Raw genomic sequence first — 23273 nt, forward strand, 5'->3', positions numbered from 1 at the left:
CAAGAACCACTCACATTTCCTTACTTTTTTTTAGTATTTTGTAATGATCTCAACAGAGAGAGAACAAGAGAGAAACGGATGGGAATGTCTTAGTGTGAATCAAAGCACTGTTAAGAGACCACATTAGCTAAAGCTTGTTTATGAGCTACTGAATAATAGAGGACGGCAGACCTGCTGTACCACACTGGTGTGCTCACATTGAGCAACATTTTAGTTACAGACTTTTTTGTTTCCAATGAGCACTAAAAGGGGTGGGTGGCAAACAGACCTTTGATGTCAGAGTGGAACCCACGGGCACTACCTTCGAGAGTTAACCGAGAGAGAGAGAGACTGAGAAAGATAGAGAGAGAATCCTAAGTAGGTCACACATCCTGAGCTGTAATGGATTCACATTTATTTAGTTGAGCTCAACAACAATTAGGACTGGGTAATATAGTGAAAAATATCTCTGCATTTTTCAACCTAATATATACGTATTAGGAATAATTAGAAATTACTAACTTATAAATAGATTACTTAAAAGAAAGATTAATTTTGATCCATTGTATCCAAGCAGATTTAGTATAAAACAATCCAGTTTATAATAAGACATAGTGTTTTTCCTGAATGTAATTTAATTATTTTAATTTAAATGCAGCAATATAACAATACATAAACAGCAATATAAAATATGTACATTCTCAAAAAAAAAAAAAAATTTATTTGAACATCCACAAAGACTTCTGTGAATGTTTTTGAGCGATTAAACAAACACTGAAAAACACAAAAATACTGAAAAAAAAAATCAGTGTAGAAACAATTTTCACAAATAAATTGCTAGTAAATTTCACAAATAATTACAAGGAAATGGAGAGTAACATGTTAAACGTAAACTTAGGTACGGAATAGTATATTTTTTTTGTAAAACATACTCCAATAATAATAATAATAATATTTTTTTTAATTTACAACTTTGAAAAATATTTTTTTTTGCACTGAAATCATTGAATTTTGATTCAGTTTTTAAAACTGATAGTTTGAACTCATTTATGGAAATTAATTGAACTTACCAAGTCGAACGCCAGTTGCAATACTAAAAAAGTGCATTAAAATGATCGTAATATTCATATAGCCAAAAATGAATATTGTTGAAAATTCACTACACTGTCCCATCATAACAACTATGCCTGTGTTCAAAGGTATATTATGTGAAAGTTTCCCTTTTCCAAAAGTGTCTTCACCGGACTGCATACAGTAGTTTTAGTGTATTTACTGTAGTCATATTCAATGTGTAGTCAATATTTCAGTGTTGGTCTGTGATATGAAAAGTGGTTTGATTTTTTTTTCCTTGAGCAAAAAAACCCCGGTCAGTGGAAAAGTGGACCGCTTTCGAAGAGATCATTCCCAGAGCACTCGCACTAGCAGATGTCCTGATGTTTGCTCTTTAGCGATCATGCTAGGCTCCTCAGAGAGAAGGTAGATTTATTTAGCAGCGTGCAAAATGGACTTGCAAAATGGACTAATGCTGTCTGTCTCACTGCAGCAGAATGACTTTCTAGTCATTTACATTTGTTGGTTAAAAAAGCTTGTGGTGATACATAACTAAGCTACACTTTAAGAGAGGAATAGTGAGAACACTTTTTAACAACCATGTGATATATTTAAGCATTAAAGCATTTTTTTAAAGGGATAGTTCACCCAAAAATGAAAAATCTGTCATCATTTACTCACCCTCCAGTTGTTTCAAACCTGTATGAATTTCTTTCTTCTGCTCAGCACAAAAGAAAATACTGCTTTCCCATGCACTGTAAAAAAAATGACTTGTTGGTTTAACTTAAAGTAACCTGGTTACCTTAAAATTTTGAGTTCATTGAAACTAATGTCAGTTATTACAAAGATACTGATTTTGTTGTTTCAACTAATATTTTGTTCTAAGAATTTAAGATATTTAAGCAATCAAGAGGACTAAATAATTATACTTTTATTCAGCAAGATATTTATAATGTTACAAGAGGTTTAAATAAATGCAATTCACTGTAAAAAAAATTTTTGAATAAAAATGATAACATTTTATTACATTCAATAATATTTCATAAATGACGGTTTTTAATCAAATAAATGCAGCTTTGGTAAGAATAAGAGACTTTATTATATAATTTACACACATAGTGAAGAGAATAAGATTGAAATAGAGGAAGAAAGGTTTTGAAATGTAACTAAATTTAATTATAATTGGAGCCAAAAAAAAAGGTTTATTCTTTAGGTATTCATGAAGGCTCTGCTTTATTTCCATTAACACAAATGTTAAAACATTTCTTTATCTCCAAAGAAACATGAAAACTAAAGCAGCCTACAGAATGAAAAAAAATGGGACCAGGTTGTTGAACAAGGCACTGCAAAGAACTACTGAAGAACCTTAATTTTGAATACATATCATATGATGCGATTTACATTTTTCCTTTCTCTTTGGAGTGTTACTGTTACGGAGAGTGCTTCGTTACTCTCTCTTCGGGCCACCAGAGGGCTCCATCACCAGAGTACTAGTTTCCTTCCCGCACTACATTTCCCATCAGCCCTGTACCTGTCACTGATCATTCTCCCACACCTGTTCCCCATAACGTTAGGCTATTTAATGAGCTCTTTCACCCAGATTCTCTGCGAAGTCTTGTTTTGCCTTGGTGAACATCTCTGAGCATTATTCCGGTTACATTGGACTGCCTTCTGTTATTACCTCTGCCTGTCTTTGTCTCTTGTTGATTTGCTGCCTGCCCCTTGGACTTGTGCTCTGGATACTGGACTATCGACATTGGATTGCCGCCTGCCCTGACCTAAGACTGTCTCAGTTTCTGAATGATATCTGCCTGCCCCGAACTCAGGTCTGTCTATGATCACTAGGGCTGCACGATTAATCGCAAGCGATATTTAACGCGCATCTTATCAGTAAAGCCGGTTCTTTAATCAGCGGTAAATCTCCATCACCTGCGGGCTTTCACATTGAGCAGCATTAACTACACAGAGCCGTTGTTCACTGACGAGCTGCGCCAAACCACGTTCATATTCGCGCGATTTTTAGCGCAGCTCGTCATTGAACAACGGCTCTGTGTAGTTAATGCTGCTCAATGTGAAAGCCCGCAGGTGATGGAGATTTACCGCTGATTACAGAACCGGCTTTCTGACAAGATGCGCGTTAAATATCGCATGCGATTAATCGTGCAGCCCTAATGATCACCATTCTGTCTGCCCTACGATACTGCCTTATCTGTGTCTTGACCTCTGCTTGTTTGATTAAGTTTCAAATAAAACTGCAAATGGATCCCAGCCGTGTTGATGAATCATTACAAAAGACTTCGCCACAACATGATCCAGCAGCGATCTATCTTCCAGTCATTCATCAATGACGTCTTCAGGGACATGCTCAACAGGAATGTTATCGTATACATTGACGATATTCTGGTCTATTCCGAAACCCTCGAGGAGCATATCCAACATGTCAGGTCTCTTCTCAAACGCCTAATCCAGCACCAACTGTACGCCAAAGCAGAGAAGTGCGAGTTTCATCTGACATCCCTCTCTTTCCTGGGCAACGTGATTAGTCAGGAGGGAGTGGCCATGGATGAGAACAAGGTCAATGCAGTCCTAAAATGGCCTCTACTATTAAGAAGCTGCAACGTTTCCTGGGATTCGCCAACTTCTATCGTCGCTTCATCAGAGGTTTCAGCTCTGTAGCTGCTCCTCTCACAAATGACAAAAAGGTGTTCTAGTCGTCTTCACTGGTCACCTATTGCCCGCGAGGCTTTTCAGGAATTGAAGCAACGATTCACCACTGCTCCCATCTTACACCACCCTGACCCCAGTTTTCCATTCATAGTAGAGGACTCGGGCAGTGCTATCACAACGTCGGGGCTCACCTGCAAAGATGATTCCATGTGCTTATTATTCACGCAAACTCAGCCTAATGGAGAGAAATTATGATGTTGGTGACAGGGAGTTATTGGCCATTAAAGCTGCACTCGAGGAATGGTGTCATTGGCTGGAGGTAGCAAGACATTCATTCACTGTTTTAACCGACCATCGTAAGCTTGAGTACTTGAGAACGGCTTAGAAACTCAATCCACGTCAGGCTAGGTGGTCTCTGTTTTTCTCCAGGTTTGATTTTACTGTTACCTACTGGCCAGGTTCTAAGAACACAAAGGCAGGCGCTCTGTCACGGCAATTCGAGAGAGATTCTGACTCCAATAGGCCTGAAAATGTGATTTAGTTTTGTTTTTTTTTGTTTTGTTTTGTTTTTTTCCCCCCGGCTCTCATTGTGTCACCTATCCAGTGGGACATCATTACTGAGATTGAGCAGGCTAATACCGAACACAACGTCCCTGCTGAATGCCCCCAGGATAAGTTATTTGTCCCTGTAGCTCTTCGAGAGAGAACGATCACACGTTCATGCTTCGCTCAGCTCAGGACATCCAGGTATTAATGCAACCATCCAATTACTTCAAACCCGGTTCTGGTGGCCATCCCTGAGAAAGGATACTATTAGTAAGATTCATGAATGCAGGGTTTGCAATACACCAAAACCATCCCACCTACTACCAGCAGGACTCCTTCACCCGCTACCCATCCCACAGCATCCCTGGTCACATATTGCCATAGATTTCATCACCGACCTACCTAGTTCCAATGGCCATACTACGATCCTTACTGTCATTGACCGCTTCTCTAAGGTCTTTCGACTCATTCCCTTGCCTAAGTTACCCACCGCTCTGGAGACGGCTGAACAATTATGTAATCTAGTCTTCCACGTCTATGGTTTACCAGAGGATATAGTTTCCGACCGGGGTCCCAAGTTTACATCCCGTCTGTGGGCCGATTTCTTCAAGGCACTGGAGATCAATGTGAGCCTCACCTCTGGCTACCATCCCCAATCCAATGGTCAGGTAGAGAGACTCAACCAGGAACTTACCCGGTTCCTTCGTTCATATTGTAGTCAAAATCAACAGGATTGGAGCCGTTATATCATGTGGGCCGAATACGCTCACAACTCTCTCCGCAAGCCCTCTACTGGGTTAACTCTGTTTCAGTGCATTCTGGGATATCAACCACCACTGTTTCCCTGGTCAGGAGAACCATCTAACGTTCGTACAGTTAATGACTGGATTCAGAGAAGTGAGGAGACTTGGAATCAGGCTCATCATCATTTACAGCATGCTGTAAGACATCAGCGGATTCAGGCTGTTCGGCATCACCGTCCCAGCCCAGAATATAGTGTTGGCCAGTGGGTATGGTTATCCACTCGTGACCTCAGTCTCCGTTTGCCATGCCGTAAGCTCAGTCTCAGGTACGTGGGTCCTTTCCAAAAGGCTTTACCTAATCACTTCCGTGTTTCTCCCACATTTCATGTCTCCTTGTTGAAGCCCGCTGCTGGTCCTGGTGAGGGAGAAGAGGAGGCGCCTGAGGACCAGGGTCCCCAACCCATAATGGTGGAGGGCCAGGAGATCTATCAGGTGCGAAAACTGCTCTACTCCAGACGCCGGGGGAGAACTCTCCAATATCTGGTCGAATGGGAGGGTTACGGCCCGGAGGAAAGGTCCTGGGTGAATGCAGATGGCATTCTAGATCCCAGTCTTGAGGAGGAGTACCACCGAGACCATCCGGAGAGACCGGCCCCCAGACCACGTGGAAGACCCCGGCGTCGACCACCTCCTCACTTCCGGAGCCGTTCGCGGGGAGGGGGCTCTGTTACGGAGAGCGCTTCTGTTACTCTCTCTTCTGATCATTCTCCCACACCTGTTCCCCATTACGTTAGACTATTTAATGAGCTCTTTCACCCAGATTCTCTGCGAAGTCTTGTTTTGTTTATGCGGCGCGATGCAACGCAACGCGTAAAAAGGCAGTATAAGTCATTATAATCAGTAATTATGTCCCGACTGGATGCAACAAATGCCTCGTTTGTTATGGGTTTTAATGTTTTTGTCTCATCACTCCGGCCGGGACACAGCATCACAGTATGGTGAGGGGCATAACATTTCCGTCACACGCTTGAGGTATTCGGCCAATCACAAGGCACTGGACAGCTGGCCAATCAGAGCACACCTCGCTTTTCAGACTGATGAGCTTTGTAAAAATCGACGCGTTTCAGAAAGGCGGGGCATAGAGGAAAAACAATAATGTACAGTATGTGGAAAGTAATGTTTTTTTGTTTGTTTTTACCTTAAACCGCATAAACACATTTCACTACACCAAATAATGTTCATTTTAGCAACATCATATGACCCCTTTAAACAAAATTTTTAACTACACCTTGTGCGTGCAATGTCTATTAATAAAATAACCATGTATTCCAAATCAGTTAACCTATAACAGCTGAACTGGGATCTGTATTTGTACCAGTGTTTGGGGTGTTTTTTTTTAGTTCAGCTAATACAGCGATTCTTATAGAATGTTTTCCCTGGCCGGCCTCCACATGAAGCTCTGAGGTAATAAAGACTGCTCTGAAATGGCTGAGTATCATGGCACTTTTGTAATTTATGGAGGAAATCAAACTTTTCCCTGCTCTCTGTGGACTCTGCTGGGAGAAAAAAAAAAAACTCTGCAAACTCTAAAGTAATATAAGGGTGCATCTGGAAAGAAATTTAGGTTGAGGCCTCTTATAATGTCCCAGCATGCCTTCATTTAAATGGAGACCAGGGTGTGTAATGTGCAATAATTCCCAAATGGCCCTTGGTTTAAAATTCACCAGCTAATGCATTAACAAAGAAGTAAAGCCACAATTTTCTTCATTAAACTGACAGAGCAGGATGAACAAAGGTAGCCATATTTAATCAAAACTTCTGCTGCTATCTGCATTGGTTTAACAAGCACGCAATGCCATTTTGACACACTTGTTTTCTATTTTGTCACGTCAAAACATGTTTTGCTCACATCACTTGCAGACACGATGTAACGTTGTATCTGAGTGAATGAAACTGATCCAAGGTCAGTAAAAAAAAAAATGCCACAATCTAGTTTGCGTAAATCAGTCACGCAAATGAATGCGGTTCTCCTTCAGTCACTGAAACTGAAAAGCCATGAGATTTGTCACTGAAATTCACTCATTGTAGCTGAAAACACACCACAAATAACACATGTGGCGTCAGTCGAGGAAACCGATGGGCTGCAGCACACCTCGTTAAGGCTTTCATCTCTGCTTTATCCTTTTACACCTCCACACAGCTATAGTATAGATCGTCCTTGACGACAGCATAAATCAAGCATCGCACCGTAACTTAAGCCTGGGTTATGTGCCAGCAAACGCATAAACTTAATTAACTTGTACCTTACAAGGTGTGCGTGTGCACAGAACTGTAATGAAAACTTAATGCAAGACCAGAATTAGCCAGATGAACAGGTGAAACAGATGTGAACTGCAATAAAGAGACGAACGATGGAGAAATGAGGATGGTGGAAGTGTCAAAGGGGTACAGAAAGCCTAGTAAAGGTTTTCCATAGAGACATAGCTCAACAACGGACCTTGTATCCCTATGTGAAGTCGCAAGCAATTAGCGTAGAATGAAGTCACGAGAGGCTGTTACAGTGATTTTACCATAGTTAAAGGAATAGTTCACTCACAATGAAAATGTAATTTACTCATACATCCTCATGCTTTTCTAAACCCAAATAACCTGCATAAAGGTGATATAAAAATACTCAATATTAGAGAAAAATAAATGAATAAATTAAAAAAAAAAATCAAATCAGAATGTAAAAAACAGTTTTGACAGGGGATCCAGAATAAAGCAATAGCGTACTAGCTTTTAGTGCAAAAGCACTATAAAGAAGTCAAATAAGACCAGGAACATGTATTAATAAAGTAATTCATATTGCCATTAATTCCCCATAATGGTGTAAAGAACAACCTGGACTACTTTTTTGCAGCACATTACATGTATTAGCAATTTTAATCCCAAAAAAATTCCTCTGCTAAGGGAGTTCATTAGCTGAACTGTTTATGGAGTCTGTGCAGGTCTGTGCATCTCAGCTATTTTACATCAGCTTTGAATGTGGCATATCTAGTCAGATTACAGAGCCGGAAATCTGTTTCATAAAAATGCAATCACCCAAACTCTGCCAATAGATATAGATACAGAAAAAAAAAAAAAAAAGATTATTCTTCCTGAGCTTCAACCCAAGTCAATTACAGCGTTACTTTGCTCATTTCTATTGCATCAATTTGCTCTGTGAAAATCATGGCTGTCGCAGGAAAACATTTCATTACTGTAACGATGGCACGATTCATCAAGCCCTCAACATGATCCATCACCGTATTATAAAAAGCCATCTGAGTTGCACAGATTTCATTGCAGAATATCCACCAGTTCATGGCTAACAGCTATGATAAAATGCGATAAGAAAACAAAAATGGAAAGGAAGGACAAATAACTGAGGGAGACAAAAGGAAAGCTGGGCAATTTGCTCAAGGTCACAGGATTCTAGAGCGGGCTGTGATTCAGGGGATGGACTCTCTAAGGAAGGACTACAAAAGATGGGGCGGGAGGAAGTCAGCTGCTTCTTGCTGAGCTGACATTTTTGATTAAGTCTTTCTTGGAGAAACGTTTAAATGGAAGTGCTTCCGCATGACAGTTTCATAGTTATTCATAGCACGCTTGTATGTTACATTTATCTCTATTCTTCGTATGCCGGGTCATTAATTTAATACATTATCAACAGCATTGTGTTGGAAAATAAGCTGTTTGTCCTCTGTAATCTCCATTCGTCCTTTCAGGATGACTTCCGCTGCATTTGACACACACCATCGGCCAGAGGTTTTGTCCTCCTGTGGATCATAGGGGAGTGCATGAGCCATGGAGATTAGCCCTCCACGCTCAATAGCCCTCAACTGCAATGTTAAAGTACTTCCAGGTCATTTCAGCAGTTTAAACGGATTGTCTGTATCTTTTCATGCTATGATTGGTGCACTCAGCATGGTAATGTTTTCCTAAATTCAACAGATAAAAGAGTATTAGTACTTTAACACTTTATATGGCTCTTGAGAGTCAAATGAGATTAATTTTATGGAAAATGTAGATAATACTGTTCAACGGCAATAAAACACCTAGAGAACAGAGTGGTCAGATGGCCTAAATAATGCTGAAATATATATAATGATAAATGATGGAATAATAATAATAATGATGGAATGATAAAAATGATGGAATAATAATAATAATTTAAAGATTGTAACAGAATTTATTTGGAAAAAATATATATAAATCCTGCACATTTTTCAAACTTCTTCATCACAAAATCTTATTTGCAACATTTCGTTCAATCAACCTTCCTCAGACTCAAGCCTGTGGAAGGACAATTGACTGAAACATTGCAAATAAATTTTTTTTAAAAACCTGCAAACTACTCAAACTTGCATCATCACAAAATTTTATTTAGAACTTTTCAGTCAATCAACATTCCTTAACCTCAAGTGAATGCAAATAAAATTTAGTGATGCAAATTTGAGTATTTTATTTTTATTTTTTTGGCATTTATATTGTAATTTTATCCAACACACCTTGCGATGCACTTTTTATCTGACAAATTATTTACTAAAATAAACATTTTAAATACATGAATAAATACTAATAATGTAAATAACAGTAAAGTCCTTGTGAACCATAACAAGAAATTCATGTGAAATTCATATCAGTTGCAGCATTTTGGATTTGATCTGCTCTCCTAGTATCACCTTTGCTTAAAGAATGCAACATATCATGGTGAATTATGTCTCTCATGTCACTTTTTCACTGTTATCTGTTTTGAGACCAGATGGCACCTGCAATTCCCATGCTTCTACTTTTCAAGTTATGAGAAACCTCCGCCACTCTTGCTCAGAGAAATATTAACACAGCAAGACGACAGAGCAATAAAGTCACAAATTAATATTCACAATAGGTTCCAATTAACACTATTACATTATTTCTCATTATGGCAAATGTGGAAGTGATGAGATAAATGATGAGATAAATAACTTGAAGTATCATCTTCCCACACAGACAGCTACTTTTCTGAAATGAATCAGTAAGATTTGGGGGGAGGGTCAGGTCAGAGCCCACATATTATAAACTTATAATGGGTCGAGGATGACAGAGTGGCACAGAGCGGCAGTGTGAGTCAGTGCCGCACATGTCAGTTAGGGGAAATGGTTAAGCAAACCAATCGTCATCAAAGCAAAACAACTAAATGTTAGACTACACAATCAGACAGGCATCCCACTGCATTGCATCTCACCATTTCTTCAGTATTTCATAACAAGAGCTCTGCCTTTTATATAGTTAGGAGTGAAATTTCCTTATTACATAATAAATAAAGGTCAGGGGGCCTGATTAAATGTGTTCATTTTTTGTACTTTTTTTATGTATTATTATTAATTGTACTAAACTGACACATTTAATTGACAACACTGCAGGCAAAAACAGCATATAATCAAGCTCAAATGGCAATTTACAGTAGAAAAAGAATTTGGTATAGTATTCTTACATAAAGTCATATTGTATTTGCAGGTATAACAGTAAAATTTGTTTAAAAAATTTTTTAAAAATCATATATATATAGATCAGTGAGATTAAGTGTGTAGACTAATTATTTTATATCATGCAGGATATCGATTCTTGTATTAAATAAAATGTGTTTAATCAAAAATATGGTCAGGGGGCATGACTAAATGTGTTTTAAATTTGATAAAATATTTTTTTAAATAATTAATTGTACTAAATTGACATTCAATTGACGGTCCTTTAATTTGGGCAAATCATTCTAACCTTTTCAAGGTAACGTCTTCAATGAGCTTTTTCACATATTCTTCACTCTCATCCGGATGCAGGCCACATCTGAAAGCAAAAACAAGCTAATTTGCTCATGCAAGTGGAGATGGCCTTCAGATTGGAAAAACAAGGCAATGAAGAAATGCCATGCATGTTAGATTAATAGCACTGGTCGTCCGTAAATGCTTTCCAGTGCCATAATTGGTATATGATTACATGCGTTCAGCCATGCTCAGATCCACAGTGACAGGTGCCTATTGGAGATGAAAAGAAATGAGGGATGAAGGAGGGGTAAATTGAAGGGGTAAGGACCAACGAGAGGCATCTCATTAACCACTGATCGCACTCGAAGAGTGTGAAATTGCGTTTTGTGAGGTGTCGGGGTGTGTTATGGCACTGATCTAATAACTGGCATGCTAAAACAACTCTGGCACATCGTAACGACCCGACTGTGACTCTTAGAGAGAGGACAAAAATGGGGATGATGTATGTTAGCATACTTTGACAGCACAACAACAGGAATAGATGAGTGGAGTGGAGCAGGGGCAGTTTTGACAGGGGAGGCAGAGGAACAATGCATCTGCCTACTAATGTCCTGTCAAAGCATAAAAACAAACAAGTAAAAAAAGCATGCAAATAAAAACAAGTGACTGAAAATAAAATAGGGGATAACTGTACTTTACTGTACTGACTGTGCTTTTCTTTTTTTTCTTTTTTTGCTGTTAAAGGTCTAATAATAAAAAAATAACTACAATCAAAAGCATCCCATTAAAAAAAAGGGACCCACTTTATATTAAGTGGCCTTAACAACTATGTACTTACATTTAAATTAATAATTTGGTACAATGCACTTATTGTGTATATACATGTTTTTACATTGTACTTATATTTTTAAAATACCTGCATGTAATTACATCTGTAATTAATTTCTGTAATTACATTTATAATTACACAGTTGACCCATCCCTTACACATTAACCCACCCTTAAACCTACCCATACCAACAAACCTGTCCCTAACCTTATCCATATCCCACCTCAATAGCAGCAAATGTGTTTTGCAATACAATATGAACACAATAAGTACATTGTACTTAATTTTTGATGCAAGTACATAGTAGTTAAGGCCACGTAATATAAAGTGGGGCCAAAAAGAAAAACTCTTGAAATCAGTTCAATGTTTTTACCAAAGAAACTCCCCACTCCAAAGTCCACAGCAGCAGACTAGGGAACATAAAAGTACCCACAACTCACTATGAAGAGAGCAATAAATTAGGTAGCACAAATTATTCCACCAAAAAACTATTCCATTCCAAAGAACCACTTCAATTCCTTTTTAAATAGACACTCCAGAGTGAACAAGCCTCTTGAGTATTGAATTTGCTGAAGCAGACAGTTGACCTGCACATTCCTGTGTGTCTTACTGCCTGAACAGTCATTCTGATACACAGAATAATAAGATTTTTTAACTGCAGTATTGTTAGTTATTTTTTATCTTACCGTATTAAAGGGATAGTTTGCCCAGACATGAAAAATGTTGTCATCATTTACTCACCCTCATGTTGTTTCAAACCTGTATGAATGTTGGTAACCAAACAGCTGTTGGTAGCCATTGACTTCCATAGTATTTTTTTCCATACTATAAAAGTCAGTGGCTACCAGCAAGTGTTTGGTTACCAACATTGTTCAAAAAAATCATCTTTTGTGTAAACAGAGGAAATTAAAATAAGTAAATGAGAACTGGGTGAACTGTCCCTTTAAAAAATCCATATGAATACATGCAAAAAGGAAATTACATATTTTAAAGATATCTATGATTCTAATTATTTTATATCATGCAGGATATAAATATCACTTCACTCCTTTCTTGTATTATATAAAATGTGTTTAACCTAAAAATACCAAGGCACATATTGCTATATAAACAAAATGTGTTTCACAAACATTCCGAAAACAACTGCGATAGCAGACAACTAATGCACAGCATTGAATTCTTGGAAAGGACTCCATCATTGTCTCTGGAACGATGGGATTCCAACTACATGCAGGAATGCTGGGAAGTGCTTTCGTGTCTTTGTTGTGTGTTTGGTAGGATAATAAGATTACGTGCGACTCTTGGCAAATCTACCGCCTCCGAAGATTAGGCCAATTACTCTGTTGTCTGCAACGGCAGACAAGAAACAGAGAATATGACTGTTTCTATGGATCTTACGTGATGATGGGAGGGAAAGTCAATCTACTCTACAATAATGGCATTTTTTATAGCGAAGGATGTTTGTTGTTTGTTTATGTGGTGGGTGTTGACATAGCTTCTTAGTACAGCCAAGGTTAAGAAAGTAAAATACTCGGCTGTTTACTTCAAGAGGCTGAAGGAAAAGAGAAAGAGAGAGATAAATGAAAGACTACAAGCTGCTAAGATGATAAAAGTGACACCTGAAGAGACTCAAAGCCACATAATCGCATTAAAACCTTACAACAAACTTAGCCGTTCTGTTTGGTATGCTACAGGCGGTGGGCTGAGCTGAAGCCAAAAGAGAACAGTAGTGCTTTGGACACTAATACTTTAAAATTAGTAAGTTAACACATGTATGTAGAATCATAAACCATATAGCTAAACACAAGAGGCTTAATAACATACCAACTGGATATTTAATGGGCATTTTAAATAACCAAATCGATCTAGTACTTACTGTATATTTCCTTTTGTTTGGATAGACACTGATATATACAATGTGTAAACCAAAATGGTTGTATATAACTCAGTTTTTTTTAGGTTTTACTGGAGTTTCTGAGGCCCAAAATCAACAAAGAGCTTCTAAAACTTAATCCATTACATCAGTGGTGCCCAATCCAGCTCCTGTGGGCCAACATCCTGCAGAGTTTAGCTCCAACCTGCTCCAACACACCTGCCTGAAGGTTTGTAGTAATCCTCAAGACCTTGATTAGCTGGTTTAGGTGTGTTTAATTAGGGTTTGGAGCTAAACTCTGCAGAACATTGGCCCTCAAGCAAATGTTTTTATATACCACTGCTTTACATATAAATGGAAATTATAAAAATTTACAAATGTTGCAAAAACTAACTAAATTAAAGAGGTTTAAGTTTAAGTACTAAAACTCTAAACTAAAATGCTTCAGTCTGTTCTAAATGAAATCTGCCATACAAAAACTGCCAATTATTGTACTTTTATTAAAAGTCACATTTATAAATAAACTTGACATTAAAAAAAGGTCTGTCTTGGACAAAGTTTCTTTATTTACTAATAGGCATGAGCTGTGCTGTGGAATCAGGAAATTCAATGAAATTAAATTTTCCCCAAAAAACCTCCATCTTCCATTAGAAACAGAGCGTTTCATGCCATTAGATGAACTAATGATGCTGTGTTGAGCTGGTTGGGATGCTCAAATAAATAGAATGATTTCATAAAGTGCAACAGTGGGGTTCTGAAAGTAAAAAATCCCACTCATTTTCTCAATAGGCAAATTGATTTTTAATGACAGACCTATTGTGAGCTATAAGGTTCTTAATTCGCTGGTATATGCTTTTTGTCTGATTTTCAAACACTTTTTGCTTCAAATCATTGTTTTTAATGTTGTGATTCACCATGTAGCTGATTGGTTTGGTTTATGGTTTATGGTTTATAACTCTTATAAACAAAGACTTGTTTTTTTAAATCCCTATGGGAAAAACGAAAGGGAAAAACATTTCCGGAACCAAGCCCACAGACAAAGTCTTGCTTATGCAATTCCCAACATAATATTCAGAGGCAACCACAATATTGACATATTTAAAAAATGTCACACATCGCACCTATACCTGTATAAAGTGGTAAACGATGGACAAATGCACATAGAAGTCACAGAGCAGTAGCACATCAACCCTGTGTCTAACACTTCTTCATTTTGCCGTTCATCTGCAAAGCGTCTGGAACAGCAGGGGGTGGCTATGCCCCTGAGATTTGTGGCCACACTCGGTTGAGCAAAGACGACACACACGTAGTTGGCATACACAGAGTGCTGAGTGAATCTCTAATGCGTCTCCATCCTCCCTCTCTCAATCAGTCCAGAACAAATATCTGATTCCATCAGATTAACAGCCTCAGTTTCGACAATTGCCATGCCGTGCCTTGGGAAGACCGAATTCATGCCGTGTGTGCCAATATTCGTTTCGCTACAACTGTGCCAATTCTATATGTCAAGCCTATTTGGTGGCATTAGAGGACACCCATGGAAGAAAAACCGGGAAAGCAAGTATGGAGAGAGAAGGGATACAGGTCAATGATGAAAAGAAAATCACCTTCCAAATTGTGGCCATCTCCATTTGAATGACCTCATCATGACAAGATGCACAAAGTTGGCACCAAACCCAGCTGGGACTGATAACAACTCCCTTCGAAATTACAAAGACAATCAATAACCTAGTCTGAGCATGCATAATTATTACGGCAGGGGACTAGAAGAAACACACAAGTCAAAGAGGGATCCTCAATTACCTACAGGCAATGGAGCGGGCGCCATGCTGTCAAATGATTGGTTTTCTCGGCAGCCCTGTGTATTGTACTAATCAACCAGGAACAACCAGGGGAGTCTCAGCACTGAATAAAAAGGCCATGAAGGTGACACTAACAACATGCTCTGTATATACTGCTATACACACCTCGAGCACTAGACACTTCTATATAAAACTACACATTAAATGCACACTATTAGTGATTATAAAAGTACAGAAAGACTGAATGACTGACAAGTGGGTCTTTTCAAATGCTGCATTCTTAATACATTCTTGACATGATATCAATGTAAACACAGTTATATCTTAAGTGAATCTAAACAGAATTGATAAAAATGTGATGTCACAAATTAGATCTGAAAGACAGCAAGAGCTAACTTCCTGTCTATTATGTCATTCATAATATTCAAAGAAGGCTAATATTCTCAAGAGAAAAACACATCCTGCTATTGGCTGGATAACGTCAACAGTTTTAATAAAGCCATACAGTCACATACTCAAAAAACTTCAAACAGTCTTTGTTCTATTGATAATAATGTGATTTGTTATAATAATGTGTCTTTGTTCTTTTTACTTGTCCGTTTAGGCTACATGCCATTGTTTGAATGTATTTTTTTATTCATTTCATTTGCATTAACTTTTTCCAAGTAGTTAAAGTTGTTCAACTTTAAAATAATTAAATACATGCATATACAGCACTCCTATTCTATGTCGATATCCATAATTATCACGATCAATTTCAAATCTTTCGTTCTTTCAAGTTTAAAGGCAGATCAAAACAGACCATTAATTGTGGTTTTAAACAACTCTTTAAGTTTTTGAATTCTTTACACTTTTCCAGTCATTTTTCCTTAACAAAATAAATATCTTAATAGAAAAATAAATTTCTTAGTTTCTGCATGTTCTAATGAGTGATATCGTTTCAACTCATGAAACAGGTTTGTGTTGCCTGACTTTGATGACGTGCATATTCAGCACAGTTTATAGTGCAGGCTGTAATATTAATAATATTACTTTTTTGTCTCAGAAATGCACATTTGACAGTAGCTTGAGTTAGGATGCAGATATCAATTTACGTTCATTATCGAAAACAGTAACATCTGTAAAAATTGTAACAACCTCATTTTTATATGGTGAAATTTAATTATTTTGACTATTTGAGTTTTATTAACATAAACCATTGGTCTTCCATAGTAGCATACATTTACATCATGACAACCACAATTAAAACCACACATATAGCACCACAATACCATGGTAAAAATGTAACTACATGGTTTTTAGGTATTAGTATGAAAACAGTAGTCTAAATACATTAAGTATAAATGCACAAACGCTATAGCTTAATCTAAAAAAAGAATGTAATTAAATTCCATTACTCCTTTAATACATTTAATACATGTCTACATTAATAATAAAATTCGATATGAATATCCCACTTTTCTGCCACCATACCATGGTGCAGTTAGTGTAACTACAGTAAATCCATGGTAAATTATGGCGATTTGTAGACTGAAAAGCCTTCTGACTGTATCGTTGCACACAGTGTTTCTCCCGTTTGTCAGCGCCGTTTCATCCAGCTTTAAATTAGTTGAAATCACTGAGTCATTTGTGTTCGTCGCTGAATTCAAGCACTTCAAATTGGATCTCAAAGCACTGTTTAGTGATCGCATGAGCGAGACTTATCAGCGAGTAAACGTATAGATGCTCTAGTAAGCTTGCGCTGCACTGTCGTTTGAACTTTGAGCAGAGCGGATAAATGCTCCGTGTGGCTCGGTTCAAATGAATAGTGCTGTTTCATTCCGCTTTTGGCACATAAACATTTTATCGAACATTTATCAAACTCTTGTTATCATTTTATAGAGGAAAATTATATTGCGATAATTATAGTTATCGTTTTCTCACCCAGCCCTATATATATATATATATATATATATATATGGGTTGTTGACGTGACATGGCATTTTCACTGTCCCACAAGATAAAAATGAATATAATTAATATTGTCGTTATTTAAAATGCAGTGAATCATTAAACATTTCTTTGCCCTACATCAGGGTTCCTCAATAGGCGGCCCGTGAGAGAAAAAAGTTTGGCCCGCACTAATTTCAAATAATGTGGCATGAAAATTCAAACGCAGGATCAGAAAGCTACATTAACTTGCATCGTGTCTACACCAGACGCGAGCGGCACGGCGCTACGCAATAAAATACAAGACCTCTTTATAATCAGTGATGCTGTCTTGGATGCGGCGCAACACGACAAATCCCCGACAGTAAACTGCAGACTCGTTCTATTTATAACGTACAGCAAAAACATGGCGAGTGTGTAGAAAAGAAAAGTGGACACAGAAAATAGATGATTCAAATGTGAATGGACTGAACAGTTTTGAGTGACTGATATCTTTGTTATGGAATACACATGTTGGTTCGCAGTGAGTTCACAGTTTTAACGTACAAGTTTGCTTTAATTTATTTTCGAGATCTGAGGTAAAATATCTATTGTTGCTTTCACTATGGCTATAAATATAATGCAAAATAATATTCAAACTCACATTAGACACTTTTAACATTGAATAAAGCACATAATCATTACCTGAGATTATCACTGTCATATTTTGTATGTTGTTCCTGCCATGACGTCGAAGAAAATAAAAACCGTTCCTAAAATAGAATCCCATGTTGCTTATTGTCACGTGTCGCTGTCGCCGGTGGTTAGGACAAAAACTACATGGAAAATATACTTTTTATCGCGTCGTGTCTGGTTGGGACACACGGTCTGTTACAGTTTGATCCCCCCCAAAAAAATCTAAGCATAAAAATATTAATACTGACAAATCTTATAACTGAATCTGCAATTAGGGAAAGTGGAGAGAAGAGATCCAGTCTGGGAATGAGCAGGAACAGTTGATTTGCATGGCAGACATGGAGATCCAGATTTTTTGTTTGTTCATTTGTTTTTAATATTCAACAGGCAAAGTTCTTCTGTATCTAAATGCAAAAATGTTCATAATTGTTTGAATAAAACAGACTACTGGGGAATAAACCTGAATATTCATCTTGTGACCATCTTGTGATTATTTTAACAAAAGCAACAATAGTATAATAATTGTAATAATAATAATAACAACAACAATTTTATATATATTTATATATATATATATATATATATAGGTCAGTGGCCTATTATTGGCAGAATACGTCCCTCGGCGAAAACTAATTGAGAAACCCTGCCCTACATGGACCTGTTGTTATAAAATCTGCAGTGTTATTAGAATTTTTTAATTTTTGAGCCAAATCTCAAAATTGTCCTATGGTGTGACTGTCTCAAGCATGGTTCATAGGGTGACCATACGTGCCATTTTCCCAGGACGCGTCCTGGACAGGATTTCTATATTGCCTAAAATATCTAGGTTTTGGCTTTGTTTGAGTGTGCAGACCGATCGGTGTATGACATTAAAATACCATACAGACCTTACGCTTTCAAAATGCTCTCGAGGTACTTTGATGTCATACACCGATCGGTCTGCACACGCAAACAAAGCCAAAACCTAGATATTTTAGGCAATATAGAAATCCTGTCCAGGATGCGTCCTGGGAAAATGGCACGTATGGTCACCCTAATGGTTCAGTAAATTACAACTTTTATAAATTAAAAAGAAAACATAAAAATGTTAATAAATACCTACGGCATAATTGTATAAGTGTCTATTTTAGTAAATGGCAACCATTTTTTTCATCCATATATTTTTGAAAGCGTAGGAACTTGATATACTTTGTCTCTAAAAACCATGTCTTATGGTGTGACACCATATTCTGATTTTAAATTGGCCAATTCCAGAAAAAAATTACATTAGTTGAAGGACCCCATTCATAATTATGTTACTGAAGTTCCCTGTGAAGCCCATGACATGTGCACATGGTCAATTTCTGTCTCAGAATTGTTCAAATATTTAACTTTTTTGGAACCACTACAAAAGTGTTACGTTTTGTTGTCCTTTGGTGTGACACCCTTAAATTATATATTTTAATTAAAAACTGCATGTTAAACTACATAATCATGGAAAATTATTGTGTCTTGCTAACCGCTAAAGACAGGTTAGCTCGGAATAGCAATGTCATTAATTGACAGAAAAAGGCTGAAACGTCTTTTGGTGTGACAGAAACTGTCCTCCGGTGTGACGCCTGTACTGTCACACCATAGGATAAAGATGTCACACCAGAGGGTAAGGTCTCTTTAAAAAGCATTTTAAATAATTTAATAAGGTTTATTTAACTCATTTTTATTCTTTTTTGATAATTTTCAGTGTTCTTAAATGCAATAATTACATTAAATAAACTATTTTATGATGTTTTTGTTTTACTATTATAAAGTGTCATGAAAATAAGTAGAAAATGTGGTAATTTGTTTTTGAAACAGAAAGAATTTAGGGAGAGAAATTACTGGAAGAGATAGGACATGGAAATATAGACAGAAAATTAACAGGGATCCACCAGAAGGGAGGAAATTTTAAGAGAACGATGCAGAAAGTAAATAATCAAAATGATGCCTTAAAAAGAGTAGCCATATAGTTTTAAAAAATTAATTCACATCTTAATGAATATAGTTTGAATATCAATCATATTTAGCTCTGCCACACATGTAGCAGGGGGCTAGAAAAGTTTTAGTAACATACTGATTGACTAGGAGACTGACTTTTGTTGATGAAAATAATTTTTTGTTTTGTTTAAAAAAACATGTTGATATTGTTTGTATCAAAATTAAACTTTCTTTCTCCTTTGACGTTCAAAATTAAATAGAAATAATTTAATAACTACATTTCTGTCCTTTAGTGTGACGTAATGTCCTATGGTGTGACACACATAAAAGAACCACAGATTTGTTTTTGTCTCAAAATATCTTAAAAAAACAGTTGAGTATTGTAATAGGGGGATATAAAGAGTGATAACTCATCTTAAAATTTTATAATTTTCAGCAGTTTTGAACAGATGACAGCAAAGTTTGTCTTGTTGTCAAAATTTGTCCTGAAATTGTCCAACAAGTCATTGGGAAAAAATGATGTTAATTATAATTTCATATTAAATAAATAACACTACATGAAAATAAGAGTCTAACAATGAAGATAAGTCTCTTTCATGCTATTTATATTTTTTTTAATAAAGCTGAGAATAAAAATGTGGTGGACAGAGTCACTGCTGGCTGATTTAGATTTTCACATGAAGCATTGGCCTCGAGTGTGGCGTGTGACGCAGTATTCAGTTGTGAGAAAAACGGCATAAGTCCTCTACTAAGCATGTACGCAAGCCTTAAGATTCACCCTCAGCTTGTGACAGCTGAAATGGATCTTGTGAAATATGCGATCGCATCGCCGATCACTCTTGATAGGCAAGCTTTAGCCTATTGCGTGCATTTGAATGCAGAACTGTTCAGCTGCGCTGACGGCACGTATGCTGCTGCTGCTGGCGGGACACTTAAGCAACCTCGAGCCGCTCTTGACAGTCGCGGGAGCACGGTCTCGTGTTGTTTCCACCAGTATAGCAATTTTTTTCATCACTAATTGATGTATGTCTAAAATATAAAAATAAGGAGAAGCCTAAAACAGGACCGAGGCCCGGCCTACGTCTGAACTATGACATGAAAATTGGCCCGAAGCCCAGCCTGAGGGGCGTAAAAAAGTCGGGCCCGGGCTGAAATACAGGGCTGTAGTTCGGCTACATCAGAAATTAGTTTCTCAGTTATGAGGAGAATAAGAAACTGGCTCTGATCTAGCACACATAGAACGATTTGACTGAAAATTTATCAGAAGAGATGAAAGAAAGATAGTGGTCATCTACGCAATTCGGAAAAAGCGAGGTATGCTCTGATTGGCCAGCTATCCAGTGCTTTGTGATTGGCCGAATACCTCAAGCGTGTGACGGAAATGTTAAGCCCCTACCATACTGTGATGCCCTGTCAGACGAGACAAAAACATTAAAACCCATTATAAACGAGGCATTTGTTGCATCCAGTGGGGACATAATTACGGATTATAATGACTTATACTGTCTTTTTACGCGTTGCGTTGCATCCACGGCATGGCGGCGGCAACAATACTACAGCGAGAATAAAAGTTACGCCTTCATTCTTTGCGTGAACATTTGGCCGGAGTTATGCAAATCTTCCCCCATCGTGACGTAGACATGTGGGGGCGTGTTAGAACGAGCCGTTTTAGGTAGGCGTGGTTGACTCTTAACTTTTATAAAGAATATCTCTTTGGATTTGAGACTTTAGTCTTTGCAACTTTACAGATCTTCTTTATGCACCAAGAGCTTGTAACACTTCAAAGAGAAAGGAAAAATTTAAATCGCATCATATGACCCCTTTAACCAAACTATGTTACAGACTTTTCATTAAGATCCTAAATAATCATATCAACTTGTGGAAATGGGCATCCGATGACCCCTTTAACATTATACCATATTACGCCAGTAGGATTTTTTGTTTTAACAGCAACAAAATATTAACCATGGACTTATAGAGTGTAATTTTAACAAAAAAACTGAAAGTCAAACTTATCTCTTTACTCTCTGACGTCTTTGAAATATGTTATCAGTCCTGAAAGAGCAAAAACTTCTTTAGCACAAAGGTGTGATAATAAAGGTAATAAAGTATATAAGTACCATAAATGTGGTACATATAACTATATATACACCATATTCTAATTTGGTTTTTATTCACTGAAATTACTTGGATACGAATTTAGATTCATTACAAAATAATTCAGACTGGTTCTGTGAACTGAATCACTGTGAACTGATTAATTGACTCAAAAGAATAATTAATTAATTAATTGGACACAGTCGCTTTAAATTGTTCTTGATGCGACTGTAGCGCGAACAGAGAAAAATGTGTCACAGACTGTCACACCATATGATGATCAGCTCAAAATGGACATGTAAAAAAAGCACACCATGTCAACCATAAATCACAAACATCCTACCAAGCTATGGCTAATTGCATCCAGTTTCCTTAAGTGCTTGCTGACCATCTGTGAGGTATGAGCGAGCTGACACTTTAGTTTTTAGTAGAGAAAGAGAGATAGACGGATGGTGCTGGAAAAGTCCAGAGGCATTACTGTGTTTGATGGGACGCAAGCGGCACCACATGCACGTCTGAAATCTAGAGCTTAAAGAGGATTTATTCCAACTTAGAGACATTCATAGAGAAAAGACATCAGTGCCTCTAGAAACTCTCTCAAACACATGCACAGAAAACACAGATGTACTAGAGATGGAGATGAAAATAAGCATTTGTATTTAGGCTATTATGACTATTTCCTCACCAGGTGAAACATGGAGTTGACGGGTTTCGAGTGTTATAACTAAACGAAACTGACAAAGAGGACTTCAAAACACAGACACACATGCAAACGCATCAAAGGCCCTGGGGTTTGATGCGCGAGAGTGATTAAACTGGGTTTTATGCATGTGCGAGGATTCATGCAGGAGCTATTTTGCCCCAGCGGGAGGAGTGAGGTAGCCTAGATGAAAGGAATGAGTTTAGAGTTCAAAGATAAAGCAGGAAAATGGATTTCCACTTTTCCAGTATTCCCATTAAACAAACAAGCACAGGTGCTGGTACACACATTATGATCTATGGCTTGTGCTGTACGCACACGTGTGTATGTGTGTGTATGTGTGTGATCATTTGCGTGCACACGCACAGGTAAAAGGAACGGTATTCTGTAGAGAGTAGCGCTGGCTCTCCTCTGAACAAGCCTGTCAGGCATTCATAATGCAAAAGGCTAAAAATACATCAGAGGTTCACCCACACACACACACACACACACACACGACATCTGGAATTCTCCTCATCCTACGATCAGAGCTAATCGAGAAAACCTGAGCTAACGATGCACGTTTTATTGGCAGCATACAAACTAGGGTTGTGCAGTATCAAAAATTTGCCAGATACGATATCAGAATATTGCAAATGCACTGCTATCCAGCACAGTTCAAAGAG

The 23273-nt window shown here is 37.5% G+C and overlaps 1 protein-coding gene and 1 long non-coding RNA gene across 2 annotated transcripts in view; both read right to left on the reverse strand.

Moving 5' to 3' along the window:
* LOC107569295 (membrane-associated guanylate kinase, WW and PDZ domain-containing protein 3-like) overlaps nucleotides 1–23273 on the reverse strand; it is a 129199-nt gene that overhangs the window by 71927 nt on the left and 33999 nt on the right. The gene's annotated exons all lie outside the window — the stretch shown is intronic.
* On the reverse strand, nucleotides 7978–13606 carry LOC107569296 (uncharacterized). The gene is made up of 3 exons (XR_001606882.1): nucleotides 13456–13606; nucleotides 10764–10832; nucleotides 7978–8785 (listed from the first exon to the last, which is right to left on the reverse strand). It is a non-coding gene; the product is annotated as an uncharacterized lncRNA (long non-coding RNA).

Source organism: Sinocyclocheilus grahami, unplaced genomic scaffold, assembly GCF_001515645.1.
Source record: "Sinocyclocheilus grahami isolate Dianchi unplaced genomic scaffold, SAMN03320097.WGS_v1.1 scaffold1330.1, whole genome shotgun sequence".
In the NCBI taxonomy this organism is placed as follows: Eukaryota; Metazoa; Chordata; class Actinopteri; order Cypriniformes; family Cyprinidae; genus Sinocyclocheilus; species Sinocyclocheilus grahami.